This window comes from Suricata suricatta, chromosome 4, assembly GCF_006229205.1.
Source record: "Suricata suricatta isolate VVHF042 chromosome 4, meerkat_22Aug2017_6uvM2_HiC, whole genome shotgun sequence".
Taxonomy (NCBI): domain Eukaryota; kingdom Metazoa; phylum Chordata; class Mammalia; order Carnivora; family Herpestidae; genus Suricata; species Suricata suricatta.
This window is the reverse complement of record NC_043703.1, coordinates 56,829,736-56,839,424: the sequence shown is the minus strand read 5'-3', so window position 1 is coordinate 56,839,424 and position 9,689 is coordinate 56,829,736.

Here is a 9,689-nt window from a genome sequence, read left to right as displayed (position 1 = left end):
AAATTTGGTACATAACAGAAGTGACATTACACCCCAGTGTAATAAGATGTCCATTCAATAAGTGATGCAGGAACAACGTGTTACCATATGGAGGGAAAAGATTAGACCTTCACTGTGTACCATATATCTGCTCAACTCCAGAAGGGTTAAAGACTCAAATGTGAAAAGCAAAACCTCAAGACTTGGAAGTGATAATGTAGAAGAATGTCTTTCTGACCACAAGGTAGAATGGGTGTTTACATATGTTAAAACCTATCAAATTGTACACTTTAAATATGTGCAGCTTAATGTTTGTCAACTATACCTCAATAAAGCCATGTATGTATATATACACATATACATATACGTAAAGACATATGTTATATATATATTATGCCTCAATATAGCTGTATATATATTGACAGATTGAGAGATTGACATATGCTAGGCACTGTTCTGGATGTTGAAAATTCAGTAGTGTCTGTCCTCAATAGAACTTTCCTTATAGCAGACATTACTCACCTTCTCCCCAAAAAGCAAATAACTATACAAATAATAAAGAAATAAGCCACCAATAATTTTCCTTTATGGCTTTTCTCTTCCAATGAAGAACAACATAAATAAAAATGGCAAAAATCAGTTTGCCAAAAATATACCCATTTTTTTCATAATATTAGAAACAGACTGCTACTTTACTTGTTAAGCTTCTCAGGTACAAACTATTAATCAAAGGTTAAGTACACCTTTTCTCAAAAAAATCTGTTTACCTAAACTTACTTCTAAATGCCTTCTGGGCTAAAGAGCCCAATGAGAATTGAAATGTTTTACTTCAGAAATGATAAAAATGAGAACATCCTGAGGCATGTAGTCAAAATAACACCCAGAAGAGAACTCATAGCCTTACATACATGCACTTGGAACACAAATGGTCTAAGCATTGACCTATGAAGATAGAAGAAAAACAACATAAATTCATGGACAGTTGAAGGGAGAGATCAATAAAAATAAAAGCAGAAAATGATAAAATAAGAAGAAAAGTAGAATTGATCAACAATACCAAAAGCTGATTATTTTAAAAAAGTGATAAAACGGACAAACCTATGAGAAGCTTAATAAAAAGAAAACTGAGAGAGAAACAGAGAGAGAGAAAAATCTGTTAGGTGTTAAATTCATGCACCCCTTGACTTGAAACCCAGTTCGTTTTGACATGAGATTCCATAGTCTTTGTGTGAAGAGTAGAGAAATTCATGACTCAGAGGTGTTGGCTTTTTGGCATTATTGCCAAAATACAATTCTCCATGATACAGTATGCCAATACCCAATATCCTCCAAGGAAGGCTGGAAAGAGTGTCCTTGGAGTCAAAATAATCAGTCACCTTCAAGTCCCAAGTACTAAAGAAAAAATAAAGAACCAGTGAGATTCCTGAGGATTGTCTATTTGTGGTAGGGATCTCTCTGAGCTTTTAGGGAGATGATGGAGACACATCTGAGCCATGAGCTAGTTTGAGTCACCCCATATAGAAAAGGAAAAGGAGGAGTTCAGACCATGAGAACCAGGAAGACTGGTTAAACTAGGGCCTGGACATTCTGATGCATGAAATAGGAGGAAGTCCTAGGTCACAGGTGGAAATCACAAGAGGTAGAAAGGTTGGAAATAAAGGTTTGTGAAGGGACAAGAAGGACACTGAAGCCCAGACACTGAGCTGAAGAAGAGTTATTGTCAAATCCTATTCATAACGAAGTTCAAAACAAAGCCCTGTTAAGTTCTGTGGAAAGAGATTAGAAATAGAAGTAAGTTAAGAGGTGAGTATAAGAGAACAGAGTATGGCCACAGTTGGGCAGTATTTTGTCACATCTTCCTGGCTTCTTGATGGTGTATGTCCCGCCTATTTTGCATCCCTGTTGTAAACTATTGACTAATAAGTAATTCCTAATTTGCCAAAGGTATTACTCTTTATTTCTCCTTCTCTGTTACTTGGGAAGTCCTCTGGGAAGAGGATCCATAGCCATTTGGATGCTGATGTTGAAACAAACATTCAGTACATGGTCCATACACCAGGGTAGGTGGTTCTAGGGGACGGGGTCAGAACTTTTCTATAGCCCTCTCTCCTAATTTTAATTTTAGGAACCTGAAGTTGGTCTTACCTCAACTCATTATGCAGGCAATTATTTCAATGTATAAAAAGAGTAAGAAATTTCATTTTGTTCCTCATTTCCCTGTGATACACATGAGATCATCAGTTCAGACTATACTACTGAGCTTTAGAAACATTACACCAAGTCTTGCAAAATGAGATGACGAATTGGTTTCCAAGTGTTCTCTAGAGACTTGAGTCTGAAACATGAAACCCTCGCTAGGATCTAGCACACCAGATAGGAATCTCAGAAGCAAGCTGGATTAAATAGACACCAGTCTTAAATAGTAGAGTCTAAACAAAGTTTCTTCCAGGTGGGGCTCTTATACTTTCTCACTGACCCATGCTTTGTATTTTCACCAGTTGGAGTGGCATTCATGACCCAAAGCAGATCCAAGATCCTGATTCTTGAACGGCTAGGCAGGGAGACAGTCCCAGCCTTTCCTTTAGGTTGCAGATATGCTACAATATTTTTCTCCAGACCAACATTGGTTCAGGCTGGAGGGGCATGAGTTTTGAGTTCCTGTTGTTGCAAGAAAATCTTAGGGAGGCCTTATCTCACTTTTAACTTGGCTTCAAGACAGTCTGTCCCCTAAAAGGCAATTTGAGTGAAGAGCTAACTACATAGGCAGGCTGTAAATGACCAGGTCCACTCGAGAAGTTATAAGAACATTCCCACATGAGGGTGTGAGGAATATCTCCTCACTGAAGACTCTGAGACCAGAACAGAGAGACAATACCAAGGCTATCATATGGCCTTGGGATTTATGGCCTGCTATATTTACACTGGGGTCAAAGGCTGCAACCCTATTTGTAGTGGGAGGTAAGTCCTACTGTCAGTCATCAGGGGAGGGGCTGGATCTATCAGACCATACAACAAACCTGCAGATGACTTGGCACAGAGTTTCACCACTTCCATGCTGGCTGCCAGCAGCAAGCTCTTTCTCCTTCAGAACTCTGACCCAAGGGTCGATGGAAAAAAACCTTGTTCTCAGTTTCCCCTATCCTGGTGAAGATAAATCAAATCCTGCTGAAGACTCCAGTGATGTTAAGAAAGAATAAGGGAGAGGCTATATAGAGTAAGTATTTGCTTACTCCCGCATTTCTTCTCACCTCTCCTCTATTTCCCAAAATCACTGCTCAAATTCAAGCTGGCATTGTCTCTCCTCAGGACTCTTGCAGTCACTTCTTCCTTTGTTTCCCTATATCCCTTTGTCCTCTGCATGCCATCCTGGGGAATGTATTGGATCTCTGTCTAAAATTCATCAATGCCCTCAAGGAACTGCCTTTCTAGACTCATCCCTACATGGTCTTCAGGGCACTTCCCCACTAGAGATTATGAGGTCCGGGAGAGCAAGGTCATCTCCTTCACTGAAGTTGCCCCAGCAACTATGGTAACACAGGGCGCATAGCACATGAGCCATAGAGAGTTGTTGGTTTAGTTTCCTTTGATTATTGTCATAGTTGGCATAGCTCTGGCTTCCTGTGCTGATGGCCTGGCAGAAACAGCCACATTAAAGGTAATTAATAATAGGAAAAAATGTCTTTTTCCAACTTTATGCTGGAGGTCTAGATTTTTTTTAAATATCTCTTTGGTTTTAAGAATATGCAATTTCTTGGGAGAATATAATATATCAAAGAAATTGAAATTTCTTTTTTTTTAATAGTTTATTGTCAAATTGGTTTTCCATATAACACCCAGTGCTCTTCCCCACAAGTGCCCTCCTCCATTACCACCACCTTCCTTCCCCCTTCAACCCTTGGTTAGTTTTCAGTATTCACTAGCCTTTCAGGTTTTGTGTCCCTCTATCTCCCCAACTCTTTCCCCTTTCCCCTCCCCCTGGTCCTCCATTAAGTTTCTCCTTTCACCTGTCAGACATATGAGTGCAAACATATGGTATCTGTCCTTCTCTGCCTGACTTATTTCGCTTAGCATGCAATAGCACTGCTAGGAATTTATCCGAGAAATTTCTTAAATATAAGCTATAGGGAGACTACTTATTATTTTTACCACTAAGTGAAAGTTGTGCCAATTATATTTTCTTGGTGACTGGAAAATGTCTCTAATAACACTCATGTTTTTCTGGATGTTTTTTCTTCAACAGGATGATTATGTCCCACTGGGCTAGGAGTACTGTTAATTATAACAATAGGATACACAAAGGGTAAAAAAAAATTACAAAAAATTTCAGATCAGGAAATGCTTAAAATGTTTCCAAAAAAATGTTTATTGGGAAATGTTATTCCAGAATCAAAACATTTCCTGCCTGGTGATTACACCATGGTGAAAAATCATGTGATGTGATGCGAGTTACGGGGTCTTATAAAAAAATAATTTTTATCATGAGATCTATTTATTTGAGAAAAATTCATTGTAAGTAACATGAGATAAGTAAGAATTGCCCAGAATCATATTTTCCAAAAAGTTTATTATTTACATAAAAATTTAAGCCTTATACCTCATAGAAAAATATAAGGAATAAAGTAGAAATTCACCAATCTCTCACCACTCAGAGATGACCAGTCTTTTTTTTTTAATTTTTTATGTTCTTTATTTATTTTTGAGAGACAGAGAGAGACAGTGGGAATAGGGGAGTGTCAGAGAGAGAGAGGGAGACACAGAATGTGAAGCAGGCTCCAGGCTCTTAGCCAGCTGTCAGCACAGAGACCAATGCCGGGCTCGAACCCACGAACCATGAGATCATGATCTGAGCTGAAGCCGACGTTTAACCGACTGAGCCACCCAGGTGCCCCAGAGATGATCACTCTTAATATTTCAATGAACTTAATTCCAGGCAGGTCTTGGTGTAATATATGTGCTTGTCTTCAATTTTATGTAAATAGTTTTCATGATATGTACTGTATCAGCAACATATCATAGATATCTTTCCTTGTCTATAAGTCTAGATCTGCAATATTAATGTTCATAATTGTGCCTATGTATTACATGTACCTACTAGGATGTTCCAGGCTTGAGGAGCAGCTCCTGAAACACCAAGTCCCCATGAGACAATGTGAAAAAGCTGGGGCAGTGTGGTGGGAAGAGGGCACTTGAGTGGGTGGAGGGTCTTTCTTAGAAGTGAACTTCCTTATATGTGTCTACAGTCAGGCAGGAACAATTATATACACACCCAAGACACTGCCAAATGAGAATGGATAAGACAGGCTCAGTCAAGCCAGAATTTCTTCTCTGTGACTGAATGCAATACTACCTTCACAAAAACAAGGTTCTGTGAGAAAGAAAAAGGAGATGAAACACAAGAAACAAGTTTAAATCCACAGATTCACAATGATACCAACAAACAAACTCATTTGGTCACCAGTGGAGAATGCTAGTGAAAAAAACTCACTTATTTGGAAAACTGGCAAAGTAAGAGAAAGAATCATGCTCTTCTTATATCACTGGGAAATCAAATCATTGAGGAAAGTTTTTCCCCTCTACAGAAGTAGCCCAGCTCATGAATGAAGAAGAAATGATAGAGTTAAGATTTCACTGTTTAAAACATCCACTGAATTATAGTATACCTAATTCAGTAATACCATATCCAATATAGTATGAATATAGGCATTGAATATCAACAACTATTAATGTCACAGAAACAATCCAACATTATATCTTTTCCAATGGAAGAACACAACCATCTAAGAAGTCATCTTGCCAAAAAATGGAAAATAAGACCTGAATATAATCAAGGCTTTAGATTACTAATTGATGCAAAATATGGAGACTGCCTTTAGGAAGATCCAGATTTTGGAAAACCTAGAGGACAGATAACCTAGTTCTTCAATAAATAAATTGCAAGGAAACAAAAGGTTCTGCAGAGGGAACCCATGGGTTAAAAGGAACTTAAAAGACATAGCAGCCAATTGCAATGTGTATACTTTATTTGAATCTCAAGTCACTCAAACTGTAAAAGAATATATGTTATATATAATATAAATATAACACAGTAATATATACATATGGTACTTGCAAATAATTTAAAAACTGAGCTTTGAAAGGATCTTTCATGATCAAGTATAACAGTGTTTTTGTTGTTTTTTCAGAAAAGACTTCTTGTCTTTAGGGAACATAAAATTTACAGATGAAATGATAAGATGCTTCAAAATAATGGTGATGGACAGTAGTATTGATAAAACAAGGTTGAGTGTGAATTGCCAGTGGATGAAGCTGAATGATAGGTGCATGGGGTTTTTAATCATTCTATTTTTGTATATGTTTGAAATTTCCCCTAATAAAAAGTAGGAAAAAAAAAAGAAGAAAGGAAGGAAGAGAGAAAAAAAGAAAAAGAGGGAGGGGGGTGGGCAGCTTTTAGGTGGACAATCAACAGTATTTGCCATACTTTATCTAACCAGTTTGTTATAGGATATAGTTTACTTTCTATTTTTCCAAATTATAAAAATGCTATATACATCTTCCTGCATATATCTTTCCATACCAGTAGCCTCCTAAAGGTGGGATTATTGAGTCAAAGGACAAATTTATACCTAAAGTCAAACTACCTTCCAAAGGGTTCTACCCAACTACACTTTCAAGTGAATTTAAGAATTATTTAAATAAAATGATTGATATTTTTATTGAGATAATGTTATACATTTACATTAGTTTTAGGAAAATTGACATCCCTATATTAGAGTCTTCCTATCTAAAATCAGCATGTTTCTCCATGTTGCTTTCCTTTGTCTCAATAGCTTTATCGTTTTCTTCATAATAATTTTTGTATATTGATTTTGTAACTGGCTGCATCACTAAATTCTATTATTTCTAAAAGATTGTCAGTGTATTTTCTTGGGTTTTCAAGGTCTACATTGGTCCTGGCCAAAGTGGGGAAAACTCAAGGGTATTTGACAAGGAGATCCAGAAAAACCCCAATCCTCTTCTTGACCTTTTCTCTGAAGTCACCAAGAAAAGTACACACACACACACACACACACACGCACGCACGCACGCACACACACACACACACACACATCGAACAAACCAAACCAAACCAAAACAAAACAAAACACCAAAATGAGGCAAATGATCAGTATTACTAACTGATGATTTTTCCTGAGCTCTAATGTTGAAATCAGCAAATTAGGCCACACCATTACACTATGAATGCTTACATGATTTAGAACCAAAGCAGGCTATAAAATCTGGCCTGTTTATTTCTTCCCAGAACCCCATCCTCAATCTTGGCGCTTGCCCCTGCAATGCAGGAAATGGCCAATCCAGAACAGACTACTTGGCCAGGAGAATGCTGTGCAAGAGCAAAAAAGTATTTGCTCCAAATCTTGGGGCAGTTAGACTATATCACTGGGCTTGCCTTTCAGGTATAAGGAATGAAAAGCCACAAATGGAGTTAATAAGTAGGCTATCTCCAAGAGGAGGCTCTGACAGTTTTTCCTCGAGCCTGATAAAAAGAGTCACAAGAGCCATTCCCAGTGGGTGCACTGGACAGTATGCTACCATGACGCAGTAACAACTCCATTTTCTCAGGAGAGCATCCATGAAATGCCTTTGAACTTGATCAATCCAAAACTGGAATGGAGCAAGAGGGTAGGGAAGAGGAGTTGTATGGATCCCTTAGCCACCAAATCTCATTGTATAGTTTATAAATAATGATATTTTCTGCATCCTTTTCAGTCTTTATATTCCTTACTTTATTTTCTTATCTAAAGCATTAGCTAGTACTTCCAGAATAGCATTTGAACATTAAGCATATATTTATTCCTATATTTAATGGCTATGCTGTTAGAATTCCACCATTAAACATTAAACTGGCTTTCAGTGTGTGTATAAAGCCATTTAATAAAATTTCTTTTATCAAAAATGATTATTGACTATTGAATTTTATCCAACATGCTCTCGGCAGCAATTAAAATGTTCATATGCCTTTGATCTACTATTATGGAGAAGTATATTATTAATATTTCCTCAAAATTAATCAAAAATTTCTCAGATTCAGAGCACCTAAGTGTCTCAGTTAAGCATCCAACTCTTGATATTGGCTCAGATTGTGATCTTGCAGTGACATGGAGCCCCACTTTGGGCTTGGGATTCTTTCTTTCCTTCTCTCTGCCCTTCCCCTGCTTGCGCTCTCTCTCTCCCTCAAAAAAAAATTAGGAATTTTTTTCTCAGATTCATCTTCTTCCTTTCTCTTTTCTTAAGCCCACCCTACTGTGCCTTGAGTTCAAGGACTCTTGATGTCCTGCCTGGACTGGTTGGATAGAGTATTTTTTCATTTAATTTTTAAAAGTTTTTTTAAAATTTATTATTGATACAGAGAGAAACAGAGCATGAGTGGTGGAGGGGTAGACAGAGAGGGAGACACAGAATCTGAAGCAGGCTCCAAGCTGTCAGCACAGAGCCCAACACGGGGCTGGAACTCACTAACTGTGAGATCATGACCTGAGCTGAAGTTGAACCCTTAACCAACTGAGCTACCCAGGTGCTCCTGGATAGAGTCTTAACATTGGTCCCCTGGCCCCAGACTCATCATCCTCCTCAAAACAAAATAGGGGGCCTCCTCAACACAAAGGGCGATATATCATTCTTTTGCTTAAGAATTTTTATTGGATCCTGTGATATGTCTTGCTGCTGCATTGTCAAGGGCTTTTATTATTTGGCCCATTTACTTTTCCAGTTCATTTGAAAGGAGGCCCCATGGTCAAGTGGGAAGAACTCCAGATTGGAATTAGAGATGGATTCGAGTGTTAGCCCCATCTCTTACTAGTTATGTGACTCCAGGCAAGTTTAAGTCTCCACTGTTTGATCTATAAAACAAGGCCAAAATTAAGTTGTAGTTTATTGTAAAGATTAAGATAATGTACTATAAAGAGCTCAGCCCAAGAAAGCACTCAGGAAATTATGGCTACTTTAATCTTCTCCCATTACTCTATCCCCTCCACATAGCCTTTGTTACAGCTTTGACGAGCAGCTTACAATTCTCAGATACCTCATACTTTTCCTTATTCTAACTTAAAATGCTTCCCTTCCCTAGCATCCCCCTCTCTAATGTTTGTTCTCTCAGGTAACTTGTAAACATCCTTAAAACTTAATGCCAACAGTTTTTTTCTTTCAGGAAGCCTTAATTGACCTTTTGCTGGTAGTTTGTTGTTCTCTCATTGCTGCTACAGTAACATGTACATGTGGCGTATCATCTTCATTGCTTTGTATTCCAGCGCTGTGCTGGGATATACTATGTCACATACCATGGTTAAGAGGAAGTGTCTGTAAAGTCATAGTGTAACTGACATCTCTCTAAAATACAGAGAACTGGGCAGTGCTGTCTTTCTGCCTTCCACTTCAGAGTGGCCTGGGCCCTTACTCTCTCCCACACAACTCAGAGGAGCCAGTACCTTAGGAAGGTCACCTGTTTTCACTCAGAAGTGGCAAAGGAGGAGGATACTACATGATATCTACAAAATTATACTCAAACACCCCATCTTCCTAGCCCCTACCTGCTTTAAGGAGGGCTTATATTCCTACAAGGTTGCCCTTAGACGATAGAGTCAGAAAGTTATTCTTTTTTATTGCATTCTAGCTATATTTTTAAGCTATGGCCTAGAGAGATATAGGTTATAGTA